Source organism: Rattus norvegicus, chromosome 3, assembly GCF_021556685.1.
Source record: "Rattus norvegicus strain SHRSP/BbbUtx chromosome 3, alternate assembly SHRSP_T2T, whole genome shotgun sequence".
Taxonomy (NCBI): Eukaryota; Metazoa; Chordata; class Mammalia; order Rodentia; family Muridae; genus Rattus; species Rattus norvegicus.
Window position 1 is genome coordinate 105,814,664 of NC_141536.1, and position 12,662 is coordinate 105,827,325.

General features: G+C 53.8%; 1 long non-coding RNA gene across 3 annotated transcripts; it reads right to left on the minus strand.

Moving 5' to 3' along the window:
- Positions 1 to 7,156: 7,156 nt before the first annotated feature.
- On the minus strand, positions 7,157 to 12,611 carry Dll4l1 (delta like canonical Notch ligand 4 like 1). 3 transcript variants are annotated; one of them, XR_015684556.1, is made up of 5 exons: positions 12,568 to 12,611; positions 12,204 to 12,355; positions 9,821 to 10,001; positions 7,592 to 8,640; positions 7,157 to 7,532 (listed from the first exon to the last, which is right to left on the minus strand). It is a non-coding gene; the product is annotated as a delta like canonical Notch ligand 4 like 1 (long non-coding RNA). The 3 variants fall into 3 exon arrangements; XR_015684554.1 differs by having other exon boundaries at positions 12,204 to 12,359; XR_015684555.1 differs by having other exon boundaries at positions 8,837 to 10,001; positions 12,204 to 12,359.
- Positions 12,612 to 12,662: the final 51 nt, after the last annotated feature.

Consider the following 12,662-nt stretch of genomic DNA (forward strand, 5'->3'; position numbering starts at 1 on the left):
GGGCCTCCAGCCCAGGCCAGCCCAGTGCAGCTCCCCCCCACGTTCAGGGTCACGCCAGCTTTGTTCTCAAAAGGACCTACATCTCCCCTGCCCTAGTACCTTCAGCTCTTGTTCTGCACAAAACATAAATGCTGTGACCCCCCTGGAGCTTGAGTGACCCCGATACAGCACTGCTGCTGTGACAGGCTGCGTGCCAACTCCTAGGCTTTCCTGAAGTCCCCGGAGTCAGATGTGATTCCCAGCTCACTTTTGAAAAACACGATTCAGTTTATTTTGTGTGAGGCACGTTTTGCCTTCACGTCTCTGTTCGTACACCACACTGTATGCTCACAGAGGTCAGAAAGAGGGCACTGGGGACCTGGAACTGAAATTGTGGGTGCTGGCAATTGAGCCCAGGCCCTCTGCAAGAGTCACCAGTGCTCTGCTGAGCCATCTCTCCAGCCCCGCCTCACTTTCTATTGTTCATAAGTATGTGCCTGGTCACCTGCTAAAGTCTGTGGGGGATTATGTACTCAGAAAATTAGCCACCCTTGTCAGACAGAAGGAAGCACCATCATAAGGTTGTGTCATTTACAGTCCCTTATACCTTCCCAAGGGCTCCTACCAGGGCTGTAGGTGGACTATTGCAATTTGTTCAGTGACGATCTGGTTGGTAGGTGACTTTCCAGCTGAAGGTAGACACCTCAGGAGCATGGTTTCCGCTTACAGCAAAAGCTGGAGAAAAAGAAAGAATGGGATGTCACCAGAAGCCTGGCCAAAAAGAAGCAACTAAGGTCCTCTTTGAGTCCTCTCAGGCATTTGCAAGAGAGAGCCCATGGGTTGCCATAACCTCTGCTCAAGTAGGCCTGTCCATCTCAAGGGCAACCCGGAGGGCTGGACCTTAGAAAAGTTTTTGTGTTCTCCATGAGGGAACCATCTTGGGTCTCTCCTTTCCCTCTGGAGGAGGCGGACTCGGCCCCCAGTCTCCAGCACAGTATTTTTCAAACAGGTGAAAACGCTGTGGACAAATGACCACCTGGTTGTGGCCAAGGGGAAGCCCCGGCGTGTGTCCCTAGGGGTATGTCACTGGCGAAGGCGTTGCATGCAACCTGTCTCTCCATAAGCTTCACCCTGACCCTTGGCCTGGGCAGTGGGGACCAGGCCTCAGAAGCTTGGAGTGAGGGGGCCTAGAAGGGGGGGTCCGGTCCCAGCTGCCCAGCTATGGGCACTAACAGGCCACGCCAGGGGCTGCAGAGATGGGAGAGACCACCACCTGCTTTTCCTTGTTTTGTTTTCAGGGCACTAATTACTGTGCTGAGCTTGGAGCTGCCTAATGAGGCCGTTTGGATTTCCTGTTGTTCTGTCTTCCCAAGACCCTTAAAGGGCCAGCATCAAACTGGGAATATGCCCTGGGTGGGACAGCAGTCTCACGGGGTGAACACAGAAGGACTATCTCTGGGCTCAGCCTGGGCAATGAGTTGAGGAACCTGTTCCATTCACTGTTCCCTTACCCCCTAGGAGTGCCCACCCAGAAGTGCCCTGACCGGAAACAGGAGCCTAAGAACCTTGTGGTTTGGCCAGGGCTCAGGGTGGGGTGAGGGAGGCAAGAAAGCCAGAACTCAGGAGGAAAGGCCGGTGATGTCACCGGTGCCCAGACTGTGAGAACCACTGCAGCACCAGGCAGGAGGGAAATGCAGTGACGTCCTGTCGTGTGCCCCCCCTTTCCCACTGAAAATAAACACTTGTTGTCTGAGAAACCTGAGCCACTTCTGAAGGGCAGACTGCACACCAGGCTATCCCTAATTCAATCTCTCCGTACCATAGCAGCACGGCCTGCAGAATGCGTCCAATTCTTTTGCACTTTGTGGTTCTCCTTGGCTACCCCTAAGAAGCCAGGCACTGGGAATGTCAGGGAGTTCATTCACATGCATACCACAGACTGCAGATAGGCCAGTAGGCAGGTGAGGAGTCTCCATCTGTCTGCTTGAATCTCCCTCAGATCTGAGGACCTATCTGGGCCGAAATGTCCAGGCTGCAGATTCCCCTGGGTACCTAGGAGGCCAGGCCTGCAGCACCCTCCCCTACAGACAGGGTGACGACATTGTTGTTCTTATACTACATGGCCTTCCGCCTGAAGTTCCGGCTCCTAAATGGTGGGAATAAGGGTCCCCGGGACAAAGCCGGCCTGGTTCCCGCAGCCACCTCAGAATGGACGGAATCCCCATTGTGTATGGTCGCCCCATGCCCGCCCTCACTTACCCTCACCGGACATGCCAACAAACAGCTCATTGAGCCTGGGGAGGGGCCGGAGAGACAACAATGTCCCCCAGAAAGCCATGGTAGTGAGCTCAGCCGGGGGTGGAGGCTATCATGGAGGGCGATGATCTCAGCCTTGGGTGAGTTGGCCAATGTGACAGGCTGACCTGAGCCTGGCACCCCAGTGAGGCTGAGAAAGGCTGACCCTGCAGCCTCACTCTGACTGCCCCACCCCCATGCTGGGAACGGACCAGGACGTCCCATATTCTTTTTTTTTCTTTTTTCTTTTTTTCGGAGCTGGGGACCGAACCCAGGGCCTTGCGCTTGCTAGGCAAGCGCTCTACCACTGAGCTAAATCCCCAACCCCCAACCCCGAGGTCCCATATTCTTAAGCTGCACCTGCCCTGAGTGCCAGCCAGGTGCAGCTGGCAGGTCCTTGGAACCCAGGGGGGATTGTCTTAGGTCCAAGAGACAGGCGGACACTTCCTTTGCTGTTCCATTGCGGAAGACATCACGGGGGTCCAGACCAAACGGCTCTCCCAAACCAGCTGCCCACACTGATCACAGTAGAACTTGCAGATCAACCAGCAAATTGTACTTTCTATGACCAAAGCTTCTAAAGAGACTGGGATAATCTTGCAAAGTGTTGAAACCTGGCTGGGAGATAGTCAAGCCCTTAAACAGCACAGAACAGGTCTAAGCGCTCCCGAGAGCTCACCTAACACTAAACATGTGTAGAGACACAGCCGCAGGGCACTCTCCCAAGATACTTTTGTGGACTCCAGGCTTGAGTTAACACTTTCTCCTCTGCTGCCCAAGGCTCACTCACCAAGAGGACAGCCTTTGACTGAAATAGAAGGAATTGGGGTGCTCCAGTATGTGACCAAGCTGCCTCCACTCTACAGAAGCTGGACAAACCAGAAGCAGGTTTGAGAGTTTCATTTGGAATAAAGGGGGAGTGTGTCTTTGTGGGTGAGAGTTTGGAACAGTGCCTGTCTGAAAGGCATGGGGACTAAACCCAGAAGGTCACTGGGGCTCTGGCATTTTAGAGAATCCAGCCATGCAACCATGGAAGCTGTCAACTCGGGAACAGACCTGGGCACTTGGATAAATTTGGTCCCCAGCCTCAAATGCAGGAAAGTTTTGTGTCTTTGGCCTCTCTGCACCGCCCCACACCACTAAGGGGTAGCCATCCAAACACATCTGCTCAATGGAGGCTGAATTCACCTGCCTTGTGAGTTTCCATATTCTGATCACCAAGCTCATATCCAACCTCACAAGTTAACTCTCTGTCCTCTACCCGACTCTGCCAGCAACACCTGCTTATTTCCCCTCTCATTCTGGGCCTCCCGGCACCCTGTTAGGAATGTTCTCCTTCCCTCTTTCCAAGGACAGCTCTCGGGCTGGAGAGATGGCTGTGTGGCTAAGGGTGTTTGCCGCTCTTCCAGAAGACCAGAGTTAGGCTCCAAGCATCCAGGTCAGGAAGCTCACAACTACCGATCCAGGTGCTCTGGTACCCTTTTCTAGCACCTGCATACATGTAGGAAGCACGCACACAAACACAACCACGTAAGTCAAATAAATAAATATAATAAAGTTCTGAGATTTGGTGGGTTTTTTCCCCAGATCTAGTGTAAACCCTGCCTCACCCACAAATCTTCCTCTGAGACTTGGTTCCATCAGGCTACCTACCACATTCTTTTTTTTTTTCTTTTCTTTTTTTTTTCCGGGGCTGGGGACCGAACCCAGGACCTTGTGCTTCCTAGGCAAGCACTCTACCACTGAGCTAAATCCCCAACCCCTTTTTTTTTTTCTTTTTTTTCCGGAGCTGGGGACCGAACCCAGGGCCTTGCGCTTGCTAGGCAAGTGCTCTACCGCTGAGCTAAATCCCCAACCCCCAGCTACCACATTCTTTTTCTTTTCTTTTTTATTCTTTTCTTTCTAGTTTTCTTCTTTCTTCTTCTTCTTTTTTTTTTTTTTTTGTTTAGTTTGTTTTTGCAACATAGCTTCTCTGTGTAGCCCTGGCTGTCCTGGAACTCCCTATGTAAACCAGGCTGGCCTCAAAGATCCACTTGCCTCTATTTTCCAAGTGCTGGGATTAAAGGCTGCCCTTGGCTTTTATGTGGGTTCTGGGGATTCAAACTCCAGTCTCCTGATTATACAGTAAGTACTTTACCTGCTGATCCACTTTTCCAAACTCCTACATTCCCTTACCTGTGCTTCCATCTTCTTTCCCCTTCCCATGAATGCAAAGTCACATCCTGCATGCCCTTGTGGCCTCACGAGGTAGCTGTCCTTTTGAGGTGGCTTTTGTACCTAGTCTTTCAGTGTATGTTTCCTCCCGTGCTTGGACTTCCACACATGCATATGAACTCAGTGGGGCCTCAGGAAAACAGACCACAAACCCATAGTACCATGCTCTGTGTATGTGTGTGAGTGTGTGTGAGTGTGTGTGAGTGTGTGTGAGTGTATGTGAGTGTATGTGTGTGAGTGTGTGTGACTGTGTGTGTGTGACTGTGTGTGTGTGACTGTGTGAGTGTATGTGAATGTGTGTGACTGTGTGTGTGTGTGTGTGTGTGACTGTGTGAGTGTGTGTGAGTGTGTGTGAGTGTGTGTGTTCTACTGTGGATTGAACCCAGGGCTTCATGCACACTAAGTACATGCTTTACCACTGAACTACACACCCACACTCTTGGTTGCTCTCTTGATGGATTTGTCTTAGCTACCAGAGAGCTACAGTGACAAGAGGAGGTATCAAGGCCGTTGAAGAGCAGAGAAGGTGGGCAAGAGGCACATGGAGGTTCTCAGATGCCAAGATAACTCCAACAATGGCTGTGCTCCTGGGACGGAAGCAGGGCCCTGGGAGAAGGGTAAGCGGCTGCAGAAGTGTTGCGGTCTTGCTATTTATTGCTGAGTACACAGTGTTAGCTGCACATAATGGAGACCCTGAGTTTTCACCACAGCTTAAGTATTTCAGTACCCAAACCTTGATTTTTCTTACAGTAGTACTCACAGGGCTGCAGGAAACAAAAGTGGCATCTTTGGCATTTTCCTAGATAGTGGGCAGGAGGTTCTCTGTTAACCCCAGACAGGTCAAGTTATTCATTAGCAAACATCAGTATGCAATTCTCATTAGCTCCAGGGGAGAGTTCAACTTGGATTAGTGACTGGGATACACAGTGTAGACACTCTGACACAGGAAGTCCTCCCGTATGTCTAACCTAAATCCTTCCTGCCACCACTGAAGCCCATTTCCTCTTATTCTGACTGTGCTGGGAGAAAGGGAGAGCTGGCCACTGTGTTCTGCTTTAGACCCATCACCTATATGACTGTGGCAGCCAGCTCTCTCCTTAGGTCTCTCCAGGGAACAGTGACCTCTCGGCTCAAGCAGCTGTTCAGAGTTGGCACCTGTCCCCAGGCCCTGTCCCCAGTCTCTTTCTCTTTATGTGAGAAATATGCAAAAGTACTTCCTGGTTCAGGTCTAACCCTTCCTTTCAGGAGACTGTGGGGCACTAGGGCTGAGTAAACCCCACTCCTCGGTTCCTGTTGGTAGACAAAGACAGGGGTGTGGCCCTATCCCCCACCTCGCTTGTCCTGGGTGGCAGTTGGGATCAGAGATCAGAGATCATGTCAGGAAATGAGAAGGCAGAGTTGCTTCTGAGAGATGAGTTGGGCATTCACAGAAGAAGGTGTAGGACACAAAAGTACCCAGGGACTCTGAGGGGTTGGGTAAGGATGAGCTTGAGAACTAAGGGAAACTTGAAGTACAAAGGAGTGTTGTGAGGAGGCAGGAGACTTGGACAGCCTTGCCCTAGGAAAGGCCTCTGGGGGGGGGGGGCAGTGCTTTCCCTAGGGGGAAAGTAAGCCTGTAGTGAAGATCAAAGGGCCAGCCTGGCTAGAGTAGAGGTCAGCCAGGCAGGGTATGGGTCAGCCTGGCAAGGGTAGGGTCAGCCTGGCAGGGTATGGGTCAGCCTGGCTAGAGTAGAGGTCAGCCTGGCAGGGTATGGGTCAGCCTGGCAATGGTAGGAGTCAGCCTGGCAGGGTAGGGGTCAGCCTGGCAGGGTAGGGGTCAGCCTGGCAGGGTAGGGGTCAGCCTGGCAGGGTAGGGGTCAGTCTGGCAGGGTAGGGGTCAGTCTGGCAGGGTAGGGTCAGTCTGGCAGGGTAGGGGTCAGTCTGGCAGGGTAGGGGTCAGTCTGGCAGGGTAGGGTCAGCCTGGCAGGGTAGGGGTCAGCCTGGCAAGGGTAGGGTCAGCCTGGCAGGGTAGGGGTCAGTCTGGCAGGGTAGGGGTCAGTCTGGCAGGGTAGGGGTCAGTCTGGCAGGGTAGGGGTCAGTCTGGCAGGGTAGGGGTCAGTCTGGCAGGGTAGGGGTCAGTCTGGCAGGGTAGGGGTCAGTCTGGCAGGGTAGGGTCAGTCTGGCAGGGTAGGAGTCAGTCTGGCAGGGTAGGAGTCAGTCTGGCAGGGTAGGGGTCAGTCTGGCAGGGTATGCCTGAGCAGATGAAGCAACGTCTTTGGAATCCACAGGATGAAGAAGTCAAGCTGAGAGGGTGAACCGCTCCCCTCCACCTGCCACATTCTTCAGCCCAGATTGCATTGGATGCAATGACCATTTGAACACTGAAGAGCACACATCAGGAGGCCTCCAGCCTGACATGTGTTTTCGGTTTGAGATTTTTTGTTGTTGTTGTTCTTCTTCTTCTTCAAGACAGAATTTCTCTGTGTGTAGCTCTAGCCTGGAACCTGCTTGTAGACCAGGCTGGCTGAACTCACAGATGTGCCTGCCTCTGCCTTCCAAGTGCTGGAATTAAAGGCATGCACCACCACACATGGCTAGGACTTTTTCCTTAGACAGGATCTTATTATATAACCTTTGGTGGTCTGGAATTTCTTCTGTACGCAGAACAGACAGGCCTTGAACTCATCTGTTTGCTTCTACCTCCCAATTTTATTTTGATTTTTCAAGTGTTTCTGTGTGTGTGCCATGTGTAGATCCCTGAGGGAGTTAGAAAAGGGAGTCAGATATCCTGGATCTGGAGTTATAGACAATTGCAAGCTTCCTAACATGGGCCCTGGCAAACACATTAGGGTCCTCCAGAAAACTTGAAAGTGTTATGCAATTAAGGATGGCCTTGAACTCCTAATCCTTCTTCTTCTGCCTCCATGTGCTGGGGTTACACTACTTCTGGTTAAGCCCGTGGTCCCTCAGTGAGGTAGCCCTGAGCCTTCCCCTCCTGTCCCATGCCTCCCTGCTCATTGGTAGAGTATGGACAGGAAGGAACTGGGGAAGGGGAAACCAGGGCTCTGGGCAAAATGCCATGGAAGTTGCCTTAAGCCCCAGCCTCCCCTCTGGCTGGAAATACCCGCTGGCTGTGTTGTTCCTGGACCTGGCTTTCCAGGCATCTCCTGGGTTTGGCAGATGTGGCTGAGGCAGCTGGGGGGTCGTCGTCAAGTTGGCCTTTGCTACCAGGTTTACCTCAGTTCTGCCAAGTCTGTGCCCGTTCCACCTTCTTTCCTTTTAACCAGCACCGAAGAGGCCATAAGAAAGCTTCCTACTCAGTACACACAGTCAAAAACAAGCTTCTGGAATCCTTGGCTTCTCCTCTCAGGCCTACTGTCTCTGCAGGCTCTAGATGCTCTTTTTTTTTTTTTTTTTCCTTTTCTTTTCTTTTTTTTTTCGGAGCTGGGGACAGAACTCAGGGCCTTGCGTGTGCTAGGCAAGTGCTCTACCACTGAGCTAAATCCCCAACCCCGCTCTAGATGCTCTTAATGAGAAAGAAAACTCCCCTCAGTTCCAGGCTCCATGCGCTCTGGGAAGGCCAAGGAAACTATGAAACTATTCCAGGCCCTAGGTGCCTGGGACCCTGGAAGAGGAGATGGGAGACCTTCCTGGCCTTAGGAGAAACCCAAGCAGCACTCTACCATGCCCAGTAATCCTGCCCACTTGGGCACCCTTTATATAACATATGTTGGGTCATCAGGCATGAGCAATCAGCCAGTGGACAGTGAACCCAGGAGGTGGGCTTTCGTAGAGGCATGAGAAAAGCTGGGCCCCTCTGGGTGGCCGGCACCCTCACTAATTAGATCATCCAAAGGTGACACCTCTTCCTTTCTGCAGATCACAGTTCTGAAAGACCAACATCAGCAGTAGGGTTGTCTCGGTGAGAAGGTATCCTCTAGAAGGTCAAAGTCTAGGCAGCTATTCTCCGGGTTGTTCAGGCAAGAACCTTATCACAGGCCTACAAAAAAGGCCCTGAAACCTTGACTTTTCTCTCTCTGCTCTTTCCCCTCCTCCAATCTGCTCCTCTTGCCTCTTCCCTGAGGAGTTTGTCTGTCTGTCGGCCTTTTCCTCTGCCTCTGAAATTCATTTGTGCCCCGCCCCCAAGGTGGCCTCGGGTTGTCTTCATATTGCCTAGAGGGAAAGAAAGGAACTAAATTACTCTTTGAGTCTTGCAAAATGCCTAGTCCCATACAGTCCTTCACACTCCCGGGTCGCTACTATTAGCACGTTGCACAGATAAAAGAACAGAAGTGACTGTGGTTAAGTTTCATGGCCAAGTCCGAGTCATACTCATTCAGCAGACTAAATGGCTGACACCCCAAACCACCTCAGTGCTCTCCTTGCTCAGTCCTCCTCTTCAGACTTCAGAGTCCATTGTGACTTAAGATACCACGCTCCTCTTCTCTCCCTAGTCCTCGGATTTTATCATCAGTTCCTGCATCCTGTTCCTTCCTTGAAGCCCCCCGGCTAGTCCTCCAGGCCAATGCTAAGTCATCATCTTCCTCTCTCCTCCCTCCGCCTCAGGCATCTTCTCTGGGGAATCCACTCTGACCCTGGGCAAAAACTCCTAGTACGCAGTTTCTCTAAGGGGCAGTAGGGAAAAGTGCGCCGCGCTGCGGGGCGCTGCTTGCTAAGCGGGAAACCGGTTCCTAACCGCTGGCGCCCCTCAAGGGGAGGGGAAAGGGCGGAGGTGCTTCTGCGGCGGCATCTGTCCGAGGCGGGCGGGAAGCTGCTGCATTAAATTGTAAAATCGATTTATTGACCGGCAGGTGCGAGCAGCGGCAGATGGAGAGCAGCGCTGCCGGGGCGCATCTGCGGGGAGCGGCGGCATCGATCCTGGCCCCCCTCTGAAACCGTTCGTCTTGGGCCTTTCTGTCGGTTCACTCCTAAAAGCAGGGCCAAGGTCCGAGAATCTGCGGCGCCTCAGTGACTAGAGTAGTTCATTTCCCTTCCCCTACCCCCTCCTGGCCTCAGGGCCCGAGCTGCGCCCCCATGACTGCCAGGCTCTGCCAGCCCCACTGCCCCAGTTGGCACGCGGCGGGCCAGCCTGACGCGTGGCAGCGCCCTGCGGCAGATGAGGCACGCGCCGGCCTCATTTCAATGTGAATGGATCGAATGAAGCAGCCATGTGGCAGCAACAGTTTGCAAATCTCCCCGCCTTCTGTGCAGCTCCCCGGCCGCGGCTCCCAGCACGTGGCCCCTTCTCTGCAGCGACCACAGCAGTGTCTCTCAAGGCTTAAGTGCCCCGCCCCAGGCAGGCCTTCTTCCCCGCCCCCAGCCTGTCCTGCGGGCGCAGTATCCTCGTCTCTACCCGGGTGCTGTGTGCCAGGTCCAGATCGCTGTCCCCTGGGAAGGGTAGCGGGCGAGAGGAGAGATAACACCGCGCTGGAGGTCTCGGAGCTGCTCTGGTGGCCCTGGGGAGCGCTCGTAGGCTTCCAGCTGGGAAGGAGGCCCGAAGCCACCAGTAACCTGTGGCCAGTTTGGGGACATGCCTGAAAGACAAAAGTTTTTTCCAGTTCCGGGGGCTGGTTCTGCATAGTGGGAGAAACTGAGAAGTAACACGCACAGTGGCCAAGAGGAAGGAATACTAGAAGCAGAAGACTTGGAGGGAGAAAGGCTTTGCCTGGCCTCCCCACTATTCTGGCTTCAGAGTTGGGAAATGTTGAGGGTGCCGTGGGGTTGAGAAGTTGTGCGCCCAAGAAATGGCTGTAGTTTATGGGAACCCAGAACCACATGGCTTAGAGACCCATGGATCATCTGCATCAGGGTCAGAGTCAGCTGTCCCTGACTAGAGACTATGTGCTTCTGTAGTGGCCGGCTACTACTAGCCTCACAACCTTCCATTCCTCTGAGTAACCAGAAGGGCATTGTCTTTCTTCCACCTGGAGAGTCGGATCTTGAACTCCTAATTACGGAATGACAGAGAAGGGTTCCAGCTGTGTGGTCTGCAGAGACACCGGGCACATCGTCTTGAACCCTTCATGTCTAGCAATGTGGGTAAAGTTTGATCCCAGCAGATGGGAACTCGAGCAGGGACCCAAGACTAAGTAAGGGTGGTGTCTTGACGAGGAATATTGTAAACAGGTGCTTCTGGGGAAGAGAAAAAAAATAACACCTTCCTTCCTAGGTCATAAATTGTCTAAGTGGATGATTCATATTCTCAATTTCTGAGGAAAATCGTGACTCCAACTTTTGTTTGGTCCTTCACTATTTGCTAAATATTTTGGCACATTAATGTGTATGAGGATAGACCACTTCCAAGAATAATAGATATCCCGTGTGGAAGTAGACGTCTCCCCTGAGAGTCAAGCAAATGCCAGCGTTAGAGTTTTTACGAACTCTCAGGCTAGGATTTTGAAAGCTAAGAGCCATGTGAGGTTGCAAGCCCAGCTCCAAGAAGAGAGGGAGCACCCTCTGGCATTCTGGGCAGGTCTACAGATGCATGGAGGATGCAGAAAGAGAGGATTTGGAAGAACACTTGCCAGGACCGCCGGGAGGTACGCCCCAAGCTCCCCCTCCCTCGGGCCTGGGACTCGGCTTGCCCCTAACCTACATTAACTCGCTAGTGCAGCCTGGGCCCATCTGCCGGCCCCCGCCTCACCTCGGTTCCCCACGCCAACCCGCTCGCGCCAGATGGTGGCTGGGAGGGGTGGCCGTGCGTGGGGGACCCCGGAGCCTGTCGCCTCACCTCACCCCACCCCCACCCCACGCTCACAACATCATGTTTCTCACCCCCCCCCTCCGCAATGCTCCATCACCACCACCCAAGTCAAAAAATCAGACCATGTTCATCATTGGCAGCTGTTGGGCTCCACTTCCCCCTACCACGGCCTCCCTGGGGCTGGATCCGCGTCCTTGCTCTCCTCAACCCCCGCCCGCACTGATCTTATCGTCCGACGACAGCCAGCCATCACCACGCGGGCGGGCTGACAGCTGAAGCCACAGGGCCCCCACCGCCCTCAGTGGAGAGGGAGAGAGGGAGAGGGAGAGGGAGAAGGAGAGGGAGAGGGAGAGGGAGAGGGAGAGGGAGAGGGAGAGGGAGAGAGAGGAGGGGGAGGGAGAGAGAGAGAGAGAGAGAGAGAGAGAGAGAGAGAGAGAGAGAGAGAGAGAGAGAGAGAGAGAGAGAGAGATCTAGCACCCCCAAGACTAGGAGAAGCCAGCCCTCCCCGGTCTGCGGCCTCAGGGGAGCACGATGGGTTCTGGGAAAGCAGCTGCAGGGTTTGCGCTCGGAGGCCACCCGGGAGAGGCGCGCGTGCGACATGGGTGAAACCGCCCGAAACTCAAACAACTCTGTGCGCCTCCAGTTCCACCCTACATCCTGCCCTGTGCGGAGAGATCTAGGCCCGTTCAGCCTCAAGCTCTCTCACCTTGTCTCTCAAGTAGCCTATGGAAATTCTGGAATTAAGAGAGTTTCCTCCCTATTCCAGCGGAGCTAGGGGACGCGGGTGGGGGCCAAGATGGGGCTATGGAGCCCAAGCGTGACCCAGGTGAGATAGGCACTGAGGGAACGACTAGAACCTCATTACCATACAGCTGAGGACGCCCCCTCCCCACTACTTAGAGAGCCACTCCCCCACCTCTCTTTCGGACCACTAGTCCTGGCTCTAGCAAGAGCCAGGAGGGAGTGGGGGTAGGGGACAAAGAAAGAAGGCACGCGCTGGGCACGCCCCGCTGCTTGAGAGTGACACGCCTACCAGGTGCAGAGAAGACCAGAGTCTTAGACGCTTGGCCCTTTGCCTTGCTTGGAATGGCCACGGAAAGGTTAACGCGTCCGATGGCTTCCCTGCGGTGTTGGGGACGCGTAGTGGGTAGGCACACATAGGCTGGAGGCCAGCGAGGCAAGAGCCTACCTAAAGTTTGGGAAGGAAAAGGAGATCCAAGTCCCCCGGCGCTTGTTTTCGCTTTCCTAGTTTAAGTTTTCCCCACCTGCTAGAGAACTGTAGGTATCTAATGCCTGGATCAGGTGCACCGCCTACGGGGACCCCTTAGAGTTTCCACCCCCAGGACCATTCGGGAACCACCTCACCTCCCGCCGCATCTCTGGGCTACCCTTCTAACCTCTGGTGGCGAGGGTCTCAGCCTTTAAGCAGACGATCTCTAAGGGCTGGTCGCCGGGCACGCGCAGAGCTGGGAGCCCAGAAGTTGGAAGAGGG